The sequence below is a fragment of the Melitaea cinxia genome, chromosome 29, assembly GCF_905220565.1.
Source record: "Melitaea cinxia chromosome 29, ilMelCinx1.1, whole genome shotgun sequence".
Lineage (NCBI taxonomy): Eukaryota > Metazoa > Arthropoda > Insecta > Lepidoptera > Nymphalidae > Melitaea > Melitaea cinxia.
In genome coordinates, this window is record NC_059422.1 from 2,232,761 (window position 1) to 2,251,256 (window position 18,496).

The window sequence follows — 18,496 nt, forward strand, 5'->3', positions numbered from 1 at the left end:
TGACGTGTTTATTTTTAAAATGTCTTATCAGATTATCACATAGCGACCGCATTTGTGTATTACTTAAATTATAAAAAATAAAAATACTTCGAAATATTTAACTAAACATAAGTGTAATTAAATTGATTTTTTTTATTGATTAAAATAGATTTTCAGTATATTGGCATTTATTTTGTATATAAGATTTTTTGTCTATGATTTTTCATGTGACCTTGAAAAAATCTATTCGTCACTAGATGGCTCTGTTGCAACTGTCATAAAACCGCGACAGTACAAAAAAAATTAAATTTATGAAATAACATAACATAACAACATAACAATACACTTTATTGTACACCAAAACAGAAATAATACATATTATGAACTTAAACAGAGTATCATCAGGCACAAAGGGCGGCCTTATCGCTAAAAAGCGATCTCTTCCAGGCAACCTAGGGGCAGAGGAGATGGTATTGTGTCAGTCTAGGTGTACAAATTGAGACATAAACGTTTGAATATATTTACTTATTTACATACATACATACATAAACATATACATAAATACATACATACGTACATACATACATACATACATACATACATACACATATACATACATATATACATAAACATATACATACACAAACACATACATACAAACATACATACATATGTATATATATATATAATTTTATTCACGTTGAATATCAAGATAATGCTTCTTGACAGCCTTTTTAAAAATAGAAAGCGATTGTACACATCTAATATGCAAGGGTAAAGAATTTCAAAGTCGAGAAGCTTGAACAGTGAAAGATTTAGAATAAAAGGAAGAGGAGTGAGGGGGAATTTCAAGAAGTAAGGTATTCTCAGAACGAAGACTGCGTTCATGGATATCACTAAGAAATTTAAATCGTTGCTTTAGATAAGCAGGTGCAACAGGGTTAAATAGAATAGAGTAAAGTAAGTTAAGAATATGCGTATTCCTGCGAAAGCGAATAGGGAGCCACTTAAGTTTTTTACGGAATTCAGAGATATGATCATATTTACGAAGTCCAAATACGAATCGTATACATAAATTCTGGATTCGCTCAAGTTTATTAATCTGCTCTTCAGTAATGTCAAGATAACATGTGTCTGCGTAGTCCAGAATTGGTAATAGAAGACTATTTGCAAGAGCAATTTTGGTGGGAATTGGAAGTAGATTACGCAGCCTGCGAAGAGATCCAGCCGAAGCAAAAACTTTACGACTGACTTCACAAATCTGTGGGCCCCATGATAGATGTTGATCAAAAATAACGCCAAGATTCTACACACTTTCACTATATGGAATTACAATACCATTAAAAATTACAGGAGGTAGTTGAGATCGATTTATACGGCTAATTAATTTAGAACTTCCTATAATTATAGTCTTAGTTTTGGTTGGATTTACTACTAATCCGTAAGCTTTACTCCATGTGGTAATGGCAAGTAGATCACCATTTATACGAGAAACACATTGAGGCAAGTCACTTACAGTAGAATGAGAGTATATTTGGAGATCGTCTGCATAGAGGTGATAGAGAGAAGTTATAATATTACAAATGGAATTAATAAATATAGAAAATAAGAGAGGGGAGAGCACACCACACTGGGGGACACCAGCAGCAACCAATTACCAGTTTGATGAGACCAGATTTTTTTATACTTATGCATATTTCTATGCATAAGTATAAAAAAATCTCAGACCGATCATTACAAATGCATATGTTTTGTGAAGACGGGGTCTGGAACTTTTTCACGACAAAAACCTCTAAGCTGATTGAAATAAAACTTGGTATGTAGATAGCTGGAAACCCGGAGTGAAACATAATATTAAATAAATAAATAAATAAATACTACTTAGTAGGCCCATTTAATTTTACCACGATTGAGATGAATGTGTAATGGCAGCCGAACATTTTAACTGTCAGTTCGAAGTACCAACACCTGAATGTAGACTTGAATTAAATGAATTGAATGGGTTTGATTAATCGTAGGATTCGCAGAGCTGCCAACCATTCAATCTCTTTAATTTGATAAAATTATGGATTCTTTTGCATTATCGTCTATTTTTGACTTTAGCTTGAGTTAGCTTTGAATTCACGGGGCCCTGAAAGGGGGCTGAAGCCTAAAAAGCCATATGGTAGAACCGGCCCTGGACCGTAGATAGCTAAAGAGCTAAAATAATACTTATTATACTTTAAATCCCGATATTCCCACGGGATCGTAAATTACGCGCGTGAAGCCGCGAGGCGTAGTTTGTTGTATTAACTCTTCCCGAGTGAGGCCAGGCGTGGTCATTGTCTAATAGATCATTGCGAGCCAACTTGTTTATGCTAAACGCCATAGATACCATCATTATTGTCTATGACGATACAATTTCGAAATGTAAATCGATGACAGAGACAGGGGCAGATTTATTTTATTTGACAGTTTTTTTTGTTTTTTTTTTTTTGATAATTGGTAAAACCTTTTTTGGATCTTAATTTTCTTCATAATATATTTGTATGAATATTAATATTTTTTATGCAAATTTTTTTACTTAAGAATTACCAGTTTGATTAAAATAACTTGTAGAAAAATAATAATGTAAAGAAATGTAACAATACGCAAATAGGACTAAATACAAATAAGTTTTATGTTAAAATCAAAATCGAAATTTGAAACTAGTTATTTTAATTCAAACGCACTTACTTATTGTTATTTTACGAATTAAAATTATCTTAGTTTTAATAATTCATCGTCAAAAGAGAAATTACCACCGATTATAGAATACTTCAAGGAAGATATTGATACAACAGAAAAGAGGATTCTTCGTTGCAGTATCAATAACTTTAGATACTGTTTAAAAATGTGTTTTATCATAAAATTAGCAATTACATAAATATAAAAAAAATATCTACAACATACACACACAGTCGTCTGTTCCTAAAGTAAACCTAATGCTTGTGTTATATATAACAGTCGACTGGTATAGCTACATAATTTTTTTTCAATAAAATTTACATATAACTAATTCATAAATAAGTAAATATATATATTTCACCTAGACTAGAGGTGAAAATCGAACCCAAAACCCCAGAACAGAAAATTAGGTCACTACAAACTGCGTCAAAGGGTTAGTCAAAAGTAATATTCAATATTTAACTATTCAGTAAATAGAAAAGATTATTAAACTTTTAATTCTAATTCAATAAATTTCATTTCTTTGTTTTAGCCGTTTATTTAATTTTTAAGTTACATTCTATATCCATAAAAATAAAAATGAAACCGAAATGTATATACTTGCAAAATTTCTTTTTTTAAGTTTTTTTTAGGTCAATGTTTGTTTAATAGAAAGAAAAATAAAACAAAAAGTGGCCAGGTTTACATTTTAAAAGTAAAGCAGTCGACTCTACTCATCTCGTGTTCCAATAGATAATGGCGGGCCCAGAACAAATTGCTTTGATGACGTTGCACCAATAATAATGATATTTACATATTGTTTTGTCACTTTCCTCTTTAATAGCGACTATATTGTGGATGACGGGTTTACTTGTAACTTTAGCGAGTAACTGATTTGTAAAAAATAAGTTTTAATTATTTTTTTTGAAAATCCATGAAAACTAATCTCTACAGTATTTTAAAAATGATGATTTAATGATGATATAATCATCATTCATTAATTTTGTTTTATAATAATTCTTAGTTTTTTTTTTCAAAAAAGCTATTTTCAGTAAATTTCGTATTAGTATTATTTTTCGATTTATTTAATCTGTTTATTAAACCCTAATATCAATTGTGTAAAAAGACACAACTAAAAAATAAATCAACAAACAGACAGACAAACAAACCTTTTTCTCCTTACCATAGACATCTTTTGTTTTTGAGATGATATCGTACCTGTCGAGCGTTTGTTTGGAAATTTGGCGGTTGTCTATGGCCAGGTATTGTTTTATTTCTAGCGAGTCATCGCCGGATTAAGGTCTCAGTTATGTAATCCTAAATAATGTAATTGCTTTTACTTCCGGTTGTAAATTCTATTTTATATTGTCAATAGTCGATATACTTTTTTGTGATATTTTTAATTTTAATTACTATTTTTAGTGGCAGTTAGTATTCTTTTATTTTGATTCGAAACAAAAAGAATGAATATAATAAATTTTAATATTTTTAACATTTATTAAAGCACCGATGTATAAGAAAGTGTGATCTTGCAATTGACATTTTCAGCAAAAATAATTCATAAAGCATTGTGTGTTTGCGTAACAAACAATTAATATTAATTATAATAATACAGCTGAGCATGGCAATAATAAATGCGAATATTAATATTTACAGCAAATATGGCATTTAACTGCAAATTTCCTGCGCAATCAGTACATTCGTTATGAAAATAATTTATTTCTATATTAAAACATTTTTGTCTGACATCCGAGAAAAAAAATTGTCTTTTTGCAAACAAACAAAAAAAAATTACTTCAATTACATCGTCCAGTAATACAACGTAGACGAAAAAAAAGTCAAGTAGGTATATTTAGAGATGACTCAAAATATATTCGTCAGTGATCTAAATGACCTTGGACCACTTTTGACAAGAAAAAAAAAATATACGTATATACGAGCTACTCTGTAAAGATACTTCTGGTAGTAGCTTCACTTTTAACTATTAATAATAATAATAAGAATAATAATAATAAGTATCTACACAATACACACCCGGTCGTCTGTTCCTAAAGTAAGCAACTTAATGCTTGTGTTGTAGGTAACAGCCAACTGGTATATAGCTACATTTTTTTTTTCGATAAACATACTTATAAATAATACATATATACACATATAAATAAATATGTATATATATTACACCCAGACTCGGGGTTGGAATCGAACCCACAACCCTCGGAGCAGAAAGCAGGGTCACTACAAACTGCGCCAACGGGCTAGTCAAACTAACTATAATTAATTTATTAACAACTTTTTCGGATTTTATCGCAGTTTATTAGTTTTTTTACATGTCCGACGTTTCGGATACTTTACAGCAACTATGGTCGCGGGAGAACCAGTCCTCGCAAAAGTGGTTTCATTATTTATTTATTTATTAAGAAAACCAACAGCGTTTCAGTTAATACATACTATAACCAAATTACAAAAAAAAAATAAGGCCAATAACAGGTTTCCCTCTATAATATTTATAAGTATATATAGTTACATTGTTGTATTTGGACCGATGGAATGGCGCGCTTACAATAGTCACAGCTATGGATCAATTTTTTATTATTGTTCAATAAATTTATACGAGTATTATATATAAAGTACAGCGTGTTTGTCGATGTTTCAATATGTATAATATATATCTAATAATGTTTTTTATAACTTAATATCATTATATTTATTATAATCATTAGATAATTAGATAGGTATTAGGCAGATATATTATGTGTGTCATCACATAGTGTGTTGTGTGGATTACGAGTTGACGCCTTAAAATGAGTGAAATTCGCGTAAGCATTAGAAAACAATATATAATTAATTTAAGCACATACAATTTTTATTTGTAAAATGATGGTTAACAATTGCTTCTGAAGCCTATTAGAAGTAGATTTTATTTTGATTTTAACTTCACCACATTTCGGTGATTAATTTTCATTTACATTTAAGATTTGATTCAAGAGGTTATTTATTTATTTACTTATTTAAACTTTATTACACAACTCAAAAAAAAAAACAACTTAACAACACATCGAGAATAACAGGTTGCGCAAAAGGCGGACTTAAGGACGTACAGCCTTATCTAGCAGTCAACCTTAAGGCGTAAAAATAGTAAAAAGTAAGTGTTAAGGTAGGACTATAAAACAGTACAAGGAAAATAAACATACTGATATAAATACAGAGATATACTTATATATATATATATATATATATATATATACATATATACATACTACAAAGAAAATATTAAAAAAAATACATCCATACAAAAGTAAACACACGAAGAAATGTCATGACATGAAATTATATTTAATGTAAGCCGTAAGAGAGTAAAAAGATATAATGAGGGGCTAGATTATGGACATTAAAAACATCCGATTTCGTGTAATTTAATCAATATGGACATCACGATAGTTCTAATACTAGGAAAATATTAAGAAATCTCTCATTGTGGGTTTAATTTTCCTATTAGATCATACATCACGAACAATCGTGAGAAATCAGTCAATATTTACACATGACTCATCTATTGAATACTTGCGTTGCTGTGAATGTACGAAATAAGTCGTTGTTACAAATGCTTCGTATTATCGTACTTTCGTTCATTTTGTTTGATGTTTTTCAGTCGAGCAAAAGTAATAATAAATTATAACGTTTTACATTCAACGGCTCTAAATAGGATGTTGAATTCTATCTATCCACATAAACTCAAATTCCTAGTCCACAATCATATAAGGATGAAAATTTCTCCACGGGTGTGTTTGCGTTCAGAACAAACACAAAACCAACCCAGCGGATCGGAGCGCCTACAGAAACAGGTCGAGGCCCAAAAGGCTGAGTTAAGCAATCTGACAAAAGCCACACCGAAACCGAGTCTGATGTCGATGGCGAAGTTTATCCAATCGACGATCTCCCCAAAACGAGGCAAAAAACCGCCCCACTTGTCCCCCAATCAAGTTGATACAAGAGAGCGGCAAATTAAGGCGTTGAAAAGGTTCACCGAGGACGAAAGTTCGAAGTACCCGGAGGCGCTACCAACTGATCGAACAAGGGCCGATATGGGGCAAGTAACACCACCAAGACTTCGACCAGCGTCCACGCCGTCTGAACACGCGCAAAATGCACTTACCGAGTTCCTGGCCATAACAATGGCAAACCGAGAGGTGAACCTGGCCACATGCAATAAGATCATGCAGACCTACCAGTACAACAACCTAAAGTTACTGGAGGTGGAACTCGAAGAAGCCGAAGCAGCCATTTACAACAACGACACTCGACAGATACTCAAAGGAAATATGTCGGGGAGGTATATGGCTGCATATAACATCACAGCAGGCTTCGTGAGCGCAGTCGAGTCTGAGGGGCAGGAACAAGAGCCTCAGATCTTCAATACACCACCAGGGGACCCGGTGGTGGTAGTGGCCAGATGCACGAGAGTAATGCTGGATGATCGGATACTCCGGATGGCTCTAACCATCACGGGGGACCGTGACGCCGATGCTTCTTCCGTGGTCTGGGGGCTACCATCACTGGAATGGATAAATGGGGTTCCAGGATGTGGCAAGACAACTCGCATAGTCGGGGAATTCGATGAGGACGAGGAAGTCGTCATCACGACCACAGTCGAGGCTGCCAAAGAACTTAAGGAGAAGCTGGCACACCGCTATGGCGTTAAAGCCAAATCTAAGGTGCGCACTATGGCCTCCGTACTGGTCAATGGTTTTCGAGGGGGCGCAAAAATCAGCTGTCTTACGGTAGATGAAGCCCTCATGAACCACTTCGGGGCCATAGTGATGGCAGCCCGACTATCAGGGGCCAAGAAGGTGGTCCTCATCGGAGATATCAACCAGCTGCCGTACATCGACAGGGAAAACCTGTTCAAGACGCGGTACAGCAGACCAACCCTGATAACAGGCATATCGTGGGAGCTGTCTTGTACGCACCGAAACCCCAAGGATGTCGCCTTCGCCATCAGCGAGGTCTACAATGATATTTATAGCTCAAGTCCAATAATACGTTCCCTGCGCGTGGAAAGCTTCACGGGCGCGCGAATCTCTGCAAGACAGAACTGGACCCTATACCTGGTCTTCACGCAGGAAGAGAAGAAGTTGCTGGTGGACCGGGGATACGGGAAAGGGGAGGGGTCGCGTGTCTTGACTATCCACGAGGCGCAGGGCCAGACGAGTGAGAGTGTCATCGTCATCCAGACGAGGAGTGGGAGGCTGCGAATACATGACAGCGTTTCGCACGCGATAGTCGCGGTGACTAGACACACCAAGGCCTGTGTCTACTACACCGACTACAGAGATGACGCGATCTGTCGTTTCGTCGGGAGGGCGGCGGAGGCTACGGAAAAAGACATCCTCGAGCATAGTCTCAAGATGGCGATTCATAATAGAGACACCGCCGTCGTTGAGAGTATTCTCGAGATGTCAAAATAAAATTCGAATAGGTTGCTTTGCTTGGGAGGAGTAAGTTGGTAGTAACATAGATAATATTAAAAAAATATATATATTTTTAAGAAAACGATTATTACGCATGTAAATAACGTAAGATTAAGCTAGATATAAGTATAGTATGATAAGAAAATAATAATAATACAAAAAGAAAAAAAAAAAAAAAGGGTCAAACATTAGATTAAGAACCGGTCGGTGGACTCACGTCTCTTTTGGAGACATTAAAAACATAGTCTGACTTGAACAGCGATGTTGCTGAGTAACGCCTACCTTGAAATAGAAAAAAAAAAAATAAAAATAAAAATTGCATGTTTTTAGGATAAAAAAGGACATGGGTTAATAAGCCCGTGGATGTGTATATATATTATAAAAAAAAAAAAAAAAAAAAAACAAAACCAACACAAACGCCCAGACTATAGCGATTTATTCAAGATTGTTTCCGTAGCGTTATCGGGTGGGCCGTATTTAATCCTTTTCCGTGAGGGCTGTATATATGGATAAAAAAAATCTTTACGGTCAATTTCACTTATTCAAATAAAAATCAAAGGCCACATGAAAACCACTGGTTTTCGATTAAAAAATCATCACTAAAATCGGTACATCTAGTATAAAGTTATGAGGTAACACACACAAAAAGTATAACCAAATTTAGAGCCGCCTCCGTTTTTCAAATCAGCTAAAAATGATTAAGAGAAAGAAATATTGTGGGACATCGCACAAATCGCAGACATGCTTTTTTGCACACGCACGTAACTTAAGCATTTGCAAAATGCACGAATCAAAATACAGTTTTTTTAACAAATTTCTTTAAGTGAAGTCATGTGCTAACGCTAGTATTTAAATTTCTACATAATAACCGGTGATGTAATCGTTTTGAATCGGTATTAAAATCGATCATTGCTTCCGATTCGTACGAAGGTTGAATCGTAATGAGATACTTAGAACTTAATATTGGGTTCGATTCCCAAGTTTGAAAATTCGGGTCTATTATTTAGCACACTTAAGTCTGGTTTCGCCAGTAGCTGATAAGGTTTATCTGGCATATAAGTTACTGATAGTTTTTTTTATACAACTGGGTCAACAAACAAGCGTACGGCTCATTTAATATAGATATACGGCCGAACCCAATATTCAATCTAAAGATAGAGATAGGTAGTTATCATCGACTGCTAATAACTAACTATCTATCCTTTGTAGTTGTCCCAATAATTCGCATAGGGGACTACTATCTCCAGTTAGCTGTAGATAGACCGGCTACCTGAGCTCTTCCTTACATTCCAGTATACACAGCGTTACAGACGGCCTCAGTTATGTTACACAGATGTTTTGTAGTATTTAAATTTGTCATACAAATTTTATTCATATTAAAGTAATCTTGTTTTATAAAAATATGGACAAATTAATTTTTACACAGACTTTTTAATTTATAATAAATGATATTATTTTAATATGGAATCCATGGTAAATCTAGTAACGGAACGTTTTAACACGACACGAAAAGACGCTACGACGCCATTACGCTTTATTGAATCGTCGTTTCGTTTGAATTTGTATAATTTTTTTACAAATCAAAATTCAAATTATACAAATAATTGCAAATTATAGGTACAATCATTCACCAAATTGTTTGTTTTATTCACAAGATGAGTAAAGTAAGTATTATTTCACAAGAAACATATTATTTTTATTCAATTAATTGTTGCAAAAGAGCAATATCACTTGAACTGCTACTTGAACTTGAGTCTGCCATTATTTTTCACTCGAAATTAATTTTATTTTAAACAAAGAAAATACTTTTTCAATTAATAAATCTTAGTTATCCCCCGAAAACTATAGATCGGATATTGTTGTTACTAAAGATAACCAACGTTACTGACAGATAGAACTCTATTATTATTGGGACGCTTACACTGTCATTTTCATACGAACTGTTATCTCTAGTAAGCTATCCTCCCTCTCGTCGATAGACAGCTTTGAAGGATAAGATTGCCTATCGTCGACAAGTTTATTGGGTCAGTAAAATGAATGATAGATAGATATTTCTGTCTCTAGTAGGACATAACCAGAGATAGATTGAATATTGGGTTCGGCCGTTAGTCTATAGACGCCTGCAAAACTACAAGCATCGCAACGCGTTGCTTGTCGACCCTACCCCCAATCCCCCCAAAAGTTCTGGTCACCTTGCTCACCACAGAAACACAACACTGCTTGAAAACAGTATTATTTAGCTGTGATCTACTGTAAGATCGAGGTACTACCCCAGTCGAGCTGCTCCATATTTTGAGCAAAAGAGAAAGTTTTAGTCTATAAATGTATCCCACACCAGCACACTTCAGCCTATCGCAGTTCACAGCTGGACATAGGCCCTCAAAAGTTCGCGTTAGACCGATTTTTCGTAAGCCTCATCCAGCCTACGCCGGCAATCTTACATAGATCGTCGACGTCCCACACTACGTTTGCCAAGACGCAGTCTCCACTCCAGAAAACGTCTGCTCCAACGACCATCGGTCTTGCGACACATGTTCCCAGCCGATTGACACTTCAACTTGCTAATCCTATGTAATTTCTGAATCTCAGTTAACAACAGAAAATTAAAGTCGTATTTAGAATAAGTTTAGTTATTTTCTAATGGCTGATCTGATTAGTACATATGTTGTGTGAAATACAGTATTAAATTTACATAAAATAAACTTAAATAAATTGGCAGTATGTACTATGAATTAGTCCAATTAATTTATCTGACAGACGGTGACATGATGAGGTGTAGACAGTTCCGGTCATATTCGGTCTTAACGACCCATTTTTTTTAAAAATATACTAGGAACCTGGCTTTACAATCATAGCATTCGTATTCAATGACGTTGACTACTAAAAATGGTATTAAAACTGATAGCTGGTCGTGGCATTCGGTTCCGCGGCACAATTAAGTTGATTTACGATCGATTCATTAGAAACGAGGCGTTACACGTGGACTGGTAGACAATTGACGGTAGCGTAGAGTAACTGATGATAGGAATACTGAGATTTTTTTACTGAAGGTTCTTAATTCGACTGTTTTTTTTCATGTATGTTACCTCATACGTATCTTTTCACGTACTGGGTGTACCGATTTTGATGATTTCTTTAATCGAAAGCTTGGTGTTTGTCGCGTTGTCCCATTCAAATTCGATCGACATCTACCTAACGAGTAATTTTTGAGTTATTCCTTATCTGATATATAAAATTCTCATGTCATAATGTGAGTTACGATTAAAATACTACTCTGAAACGGCTGGGCCGATTTTTATGAAATTTTGTGTGCATATCGGGTTGGTCTGAGAATCGGCCCACATTTGTTTTCATACCGCTGAGCTATAAGGGGTAGGGAGATTCAGATTATATATATATATACAAGAATTGTTTGTTTAATAGTATAAGATCTACAACACACAAAGACACACACGGTTGTCTGTTCCTACGGTAAGCAAGGCTTTTGTTGTAGGTAACAGCCAAATGATATAGCAAAATACTTATCATATACCTATTTTTTTTAGATAAACATACATACAAATAATACGTAAATAAATATATATATATATATGTATATATTACACCCAGACTCTGGGCGGGAATCGAAACCACAACCCCCGGAGCAGAGAGCAGGGTCGCTACAAACTGCGCCAACGGGCTAGTCAAAAGAGTGATAGTGAGAGATTACCGTGGATCGTTTTTTTTTTGACGCTGGGAAGTGCCTTTACGCACTAACCCCACCGTCACCGGCGACGTGTGTAACAAGAGTATCTGTTGTAGTGTACTTTTTTTTCAATATTATATTTTATGAATAAATGTAAACAGCCGCTGCTCAACCTAATACATCAATAAATAGTAAGCGTTTACCGTAGCATTGCAAGAGTGTTTGCCTGACCCTACCCCCCTGTCTGTAAACTGTCACCAGTTTTGGTCACCTTACTCACACAAGGATCACAACACTGGGTGAGAGCAGTAGTGTTTAGCTGTGATATTTTGAATGGTCGGGGTACTTCACCAGTCGGGCTGCTCGGGATTAGATGTCGTATCAAGATGAAGGATGAAGCATACACGAGATTTTACGCAATGCTGCAACAAATATACAGGTGTAGGGATACTTTATGAATAGTTTTCCCGTTTATGTGGCCAACCCACATAAGTATCAAAACTGTTTATTATTTATTTCTTATTCTTAGTCTTTTTCTTTACCTACCATTACACTATAGAGCTATGAAGCATCAAACTACGACCTATTCTAGAGAAAACGCAAATGTCTAAAAACGTGACACTGCTAACAAAGTATCTCACAATAGAAAATCAAAACAATGAAAGGTTCAACAGGAATAAGCCATGACTCATAGAAAACATGACATATGGACGGACAGTAATAAAAATATCCGTTAACAGTTAAATTAGTTCTTAGAAACAGATTGAATCACATTTAAAATGCAATTTGTATGATCGTCGTTTAGTGATGCACAAATTATTTTTGCATACAATCACCACACATCCTAGCGATCACCTTAAAAAAACTACCTTACAAACAATTATAATATTTACGTAAATATATTAAGGAATATAGTTGCGCGTTTATTTATTTGCATTACTTAGTTGTTGACGAGTGTAGACGAAATTATTCAGATCGCTAAATGACAGGTAATTGTCGGCCATTTTGAATTTATTTGGCGCCGTAAATGGCGGACATTGTTTCAAACTAATTTGTCATAACAATGCATTTGGTAGTTAATTGTTTTTGTAATTGGCATTCTATTAATGAAGCCAATTGTTTTAGAGTTCCCTATGTAGTGGGTAAAACACGAATAACTGTTTAATGCCCCATTTTTTTATTACTAGAATTATAATGACGTCACAACATAGAGGAAAATAGTTACATTACTACGGTGGCTATGATTCTAGAAACTTCTATTCAAGTACTTTATTACGTACTTTAAACGACGCTATTTATAAGGGTATTATATATAATTAAATATAATTTCGATTTTGTTTATGGTCATTTTGTTCATCAGATGTAAATAAATGCAGTTATAGTTGTTTGATAGAAAACATTAAACTATTTTAAAATAGTAAGCTATAATTTGCATCGATTGAGCCCTTACTATAAAATGCAATCTGTACTTATTTTTTAGCTCTAGTGATTAAAAAATAGTAAATTATCCATATAAAAATAGTACTTTGTAAAAAGCGTACTAATATAATTTGTGCTTGCTCAAAAACGGTAAAAAAAAACCGACCTCATAATTGAGGTCGGTTTTTTTTTTACGGTTTTTGAGCAAGACAAGTAATACATCGACAAGTAATACACGTAAGTAGACGAAACTAATTAACAAACGAACTAGTCGTCACTACGATTTTTGAGGGTTTCGCTCGATTTCTCTGGGATTCCATCATCAGATCCTAGTTTCCTTCTTCGTCTTCTTCGTTTTGTACCACACTAGGGATATCTCCTTTCCAGAAAAAAAAAAAAAAGAATTATAAAATCGGTTCATAAACGACGAAGTTATCCCCGAACATACATTATATATATGTATGTATGTATAATTATATATATACACACAGTCGAATTGAGTAACATCCTTCTTTTTTGAAGTCGGTTAAAAAAGAAAGAAATGGACAACAAATTAGAACATACTTTTTTGTTTTTGTTATTAATATTATTACAACGCAGTAACATGTTAAAGCAGATAACACAAAATTAAAAAGAAAAAGTATCTATACTTCATTGTTTCAAAACATCAAATATTTATTATCTACAATCAAATTGACAGTTGTATTTTTTTTATTAAACATGACTCTAAATGTATCTTCATTAAAACGATTATAGTCTTAGTATTGATTACTTAATATCCGAAATATGTAATTAATACATAACATCCGTCGCCATAGACAATGATGATTATCATAATAAAGAGATTTGTTCACGCTGCGGAGAGGTAACCGGACGCCTACGCGGTGGTATCGATAGAAGAACAATATTTATAAATGTAGGTCGATTATATATATAAATACGAAGAAGGATTTATGTGGCGCTGCTTCAGTCTGTAATATCCCACAGCTGGGCATAGGCCTCTTTCCCCATGTAGGAGAATAATAATAATAATAATAATAATTTACTATATTATTTATATAAGTAGTTATTATAATATATGTATCTATTATGTATTGGGCGGGCGGAGTGACATTCAGTATAATAATAATAATTTATAATAATAATAATTTATTTATTTTGCAAGAATATGGTATACAAGTTGTCAAATTACATAGTTAGCCAACATATTCTACCGATTTTCGGTGTGCAATTTTTTTTTAAATGTAACATAAATAGTTCATTTTAATTTATAAAATGTCAAAAAACAAAACAATTCATGTCAATAGGATAAAGAAAAAAAAAATGAATTAATAAACAGGAAAAACCATGTCATATATGGTCATTTAAGTAGTCATTAATATTATAATACAAGAAGAGATCATCATCAATGAGAAGGATCAGAACTTATTCCACCACGCTGCTCCAATGCGGTTTGGCGGATATATTCCCTACTATGAGTAGCGATCGCTATCAGGTGTAACTGTGTGATAACAACCGGGACTGACGGCTTAACGCGCTCTACGAGGTACGGTGGTAACACCCACAAGGACTGCACAAACACCCAGACCACGGCAAACATCTGTATGGCCAATACAAATGTTAGCCATGTGCGGGGATCGAACCCGCAACCGCCAGCGCGACAGCCACAAACCAGTACTGTGACCGTTGCGCCAATGCGTCGGTTTGTTTGGTGGCTAGGTATCTATTATACATAATAATATTCTAAATATAGATACGACTAATAACAGACAGGGAGTCGGGGACTTTGTATTCTTTTTATGGCTTTTTCATGTTAGTATATAGATTATATAGATTTTAATTGTGACACGTGGTTTAGAAATATTGTTTTGAATGATTTTTTTTCAAGTCCATAAGTATAATATTCACTTGGGTTTATTTCTCTCTACGTTATTGAGTATACATTAATAAAAAAATAATAATAATACATTTGTATTGGCATACCTATCATCGCACATCACAGCAGCCTTTCGCAGTCCACTACTGGACATGGTCTCCACAAGTTCACGCCAAAAATGGCGTGAAGTCAAATGTGTTTTGCCCATAGTCACCACGCTGGGCAGGCGGGTTGGTGACCGCAGGGCTGGCTTTGTCGCACCGATGACGCTGCTGCCCGTCTTCAGCCGGTGTATTTCAAAGCCAGGTTATCCCGCCATCGGTCGGCTTTTTAAGTTCCAAGGTAGTAGTTGTAGAGAGGGGGTGGCTATATTCTTTGATGCCGTAACCACACAGCATACCTATAATATATTATAATTAATATAAGAAAATATAATGTTTTCTTTCCAAATAAAATAAATACTGTTTTGCCGACCCTACACGCGTGAAGGCACGCGGCTCACGAAATCTATCAGGATAACCGAAGTATCGGTATATTGAATTGTTTATCACTTATTAAAATACAATTATAAGGTTGAAGAGGACATACTAACTAATATATGTGTTCTATGTGCCTAACATATACACGTGGTGGTCTGTTACTAAGGTAATATAACGCTTGTCTTTAAGGTAACAGCTGACAGAAATATTGATATAATTTTTCTTATATTAAATTAATTAAATAATTAAACCTTCAAACTTGGAGCGAAAAGCAAGGCCAGTGCCTTCAACAAACAGGCTAGACAAAATACGTATCTACATATAATTAATCTGTTCTAGAACTTGTTTGTATCGGTATGTACTGCATTGATCTAGATAGAACCGGTTTTCAGTTATTTTTTAAAGCTTTTAATCGACTTTCAAAAAAGGAGGAAGTTCTCGAATCGGATTGCATTTTGTATACCGCATAACTTTTCACTGCGTATAGGTACCGATTTTGATGATTCTTGTTTTAATCGAAAGCTGACGCTTAACTTGTAGTCTCATTAAAATTTAATCGAAATTTGATGACAACTTTTTGAGTAATCTTTGATAGCTCGTATTTACATATATCTACATATATTCTTTATTTCACTTTGAAAAAAAAAAACACAATTACAAGCAAGTCATTAATTTACTCGATTATTTTTTCGTCCACTTACGTTGTATGACATTTCGATGTAATTGAAATCGATATTTTTGGTTATCAAATTCATTAGTTTGGTTTACTGGCTTCCAATACTATTAATGTAGCATGAATGATTTAGACAATAGAAGAAGTCACGAAAGAGGCGGATTGACGTGGATATTCTAGAAAATAATAACTTACTATCTGACCTGTGCCTGCGCCCACTTCTCGACGTCAAACTTTTTTATTTTACTTGTAATAAAGTTCAAATTGAAATGTCTATTTGGAGTCAAAGTGTTTATATTAAAAAATTTCCTTACGATTTAGATACCCGTTTTAGTAGGTACCTATCACGCAAATTCCACATTAGGTAGTGCATATATTTAAATAAGTATCATATTCAATATTACCGAGTAAATAAAAATAAAGTGTGAACGGTTACCATGATATTTAAAAATTAAAATGTTATATTAAACATTTCAAACAATATTTAATTAAAACAATTAAACTATCACGGACGCGTCACGTGCACTCATGATAATGTCACACCAGTGATTAAAACTCGCAAAATTAATACAACATGTATATGAACAATATTTTATATCAATATGTTTCATCACTTCAGCCTATTGCAGCCCATTGCTGGACATAGACCTCTACAAGTTCGTTCAAAAATGGCACGAACTCATGTTTTGTTGCCCATAGTCACCACGCTAGGCAGGCGGATTGGTGACCGCAGGGCTGGCTTTGTCGCACCGAAGACGCTGCTACCGATATTCTGCCTGGATATCAAAGCCAAAACAGTTGAATGGTTATCCCGTCATCGCGCAACGATCGGCTTTTTAAGTTTCAAGGTGGTAGTGGAACTGTGCTATCCCTTAGTCGTAGTCGTCGTATAATTTTTTTAGGTTAGTTCTGGGAATCGGCTGATGCAGCAAACCCGAATATATATCAAGAGGAAATGTACAAAAAAATAATGAAATTGAAAAATCAATAATAACATTCTAATAAAATAAGAAAATAATAAACCATTAAACGGTCACAGAGCCACAAAAGGCCGGCATGCAATGACGATGATGACAATTAAGCACGCATACATTATCATACGCTGCACGTGTGGGTGCTCCTTTATACCGCCGACGGACGCGAGCCGCATGCGAGCGACAAATGCAATTAAAAAAAGTTGAAATGTCATATTGACAGTTATTTGCGGGAAGTTTTGGGTGACATCATTGTTTTTTTTTTGGGTTATTGCTTGTTTTCATATTACCAAGATGTGATAATAAAAAATTAAAACGTCATAAATATACATATAGGTAAATAAAAGTTTTTTAGATTTATTATATTACTAACCACTTTGTTGGGTGCTAATTATTTTTGTAATGCAAATATATAGTAATTTTTAACTCGCTCATATTTCTTCGACTTGATTTAAATATACTATTATTTTTCACTGAATTTTTTGTTCAACAACAATAAAATATAGCCTATATCACTCCTGAATAGTGTAGCTTTCTGTTAGTGAAAGAATTTTCATGATCGGATTAGTATATTTGCAAAGATTACCCCTTACAAACAAAGTTAGAAACTTTACCTCTTTATAATTTTTATATTTTTAATTTTAAAAATTTATACGAAAATAAATAATTTTTCCGAAGTAAAAAAACATTTAAATAGTAAAAAAGCATTTATGACTACATACTATTACTAACTTTACTTTTTACTTTACTTTTTTGGTATCGCAAGGGAACCCATTTACGGGTAATAAAAGCTTAATAAAAATATAATTTTTAATTCATTTTTATTGAATTAATAATGAGGCTAATCGCAAAAATTTCTATAAAATATTTTACCAAAAATAAAAATATTACAAGCCACTTAGAAAAACGTATTAAATTATGAAAATAAAATTAAAAGCGGTACTGGTAACACTTACCAAATGAGTATTTTATTACACGCAGATGGGACGGTAGCGAAAATTTTATTGTCTACACATCGTAAAACACCCAAAAATGTCGTAAAATTTATCTTTATTAGGTACTTATTATGTGATGTGTTTACTTAATAACAAAATTGGTTGAGTATTAATTTTAACCAATATTAAAAAGAAAGAGGTTCTCAATTCCTAGGTATGTTTTTCTAAAATCGAAAGCTGGTGCTTGACATGTGGAGATGTGATGGGTACGCATCACCCCCAATAATGCATATTTAATTCATATTTTTTTTTGCCTACCGACG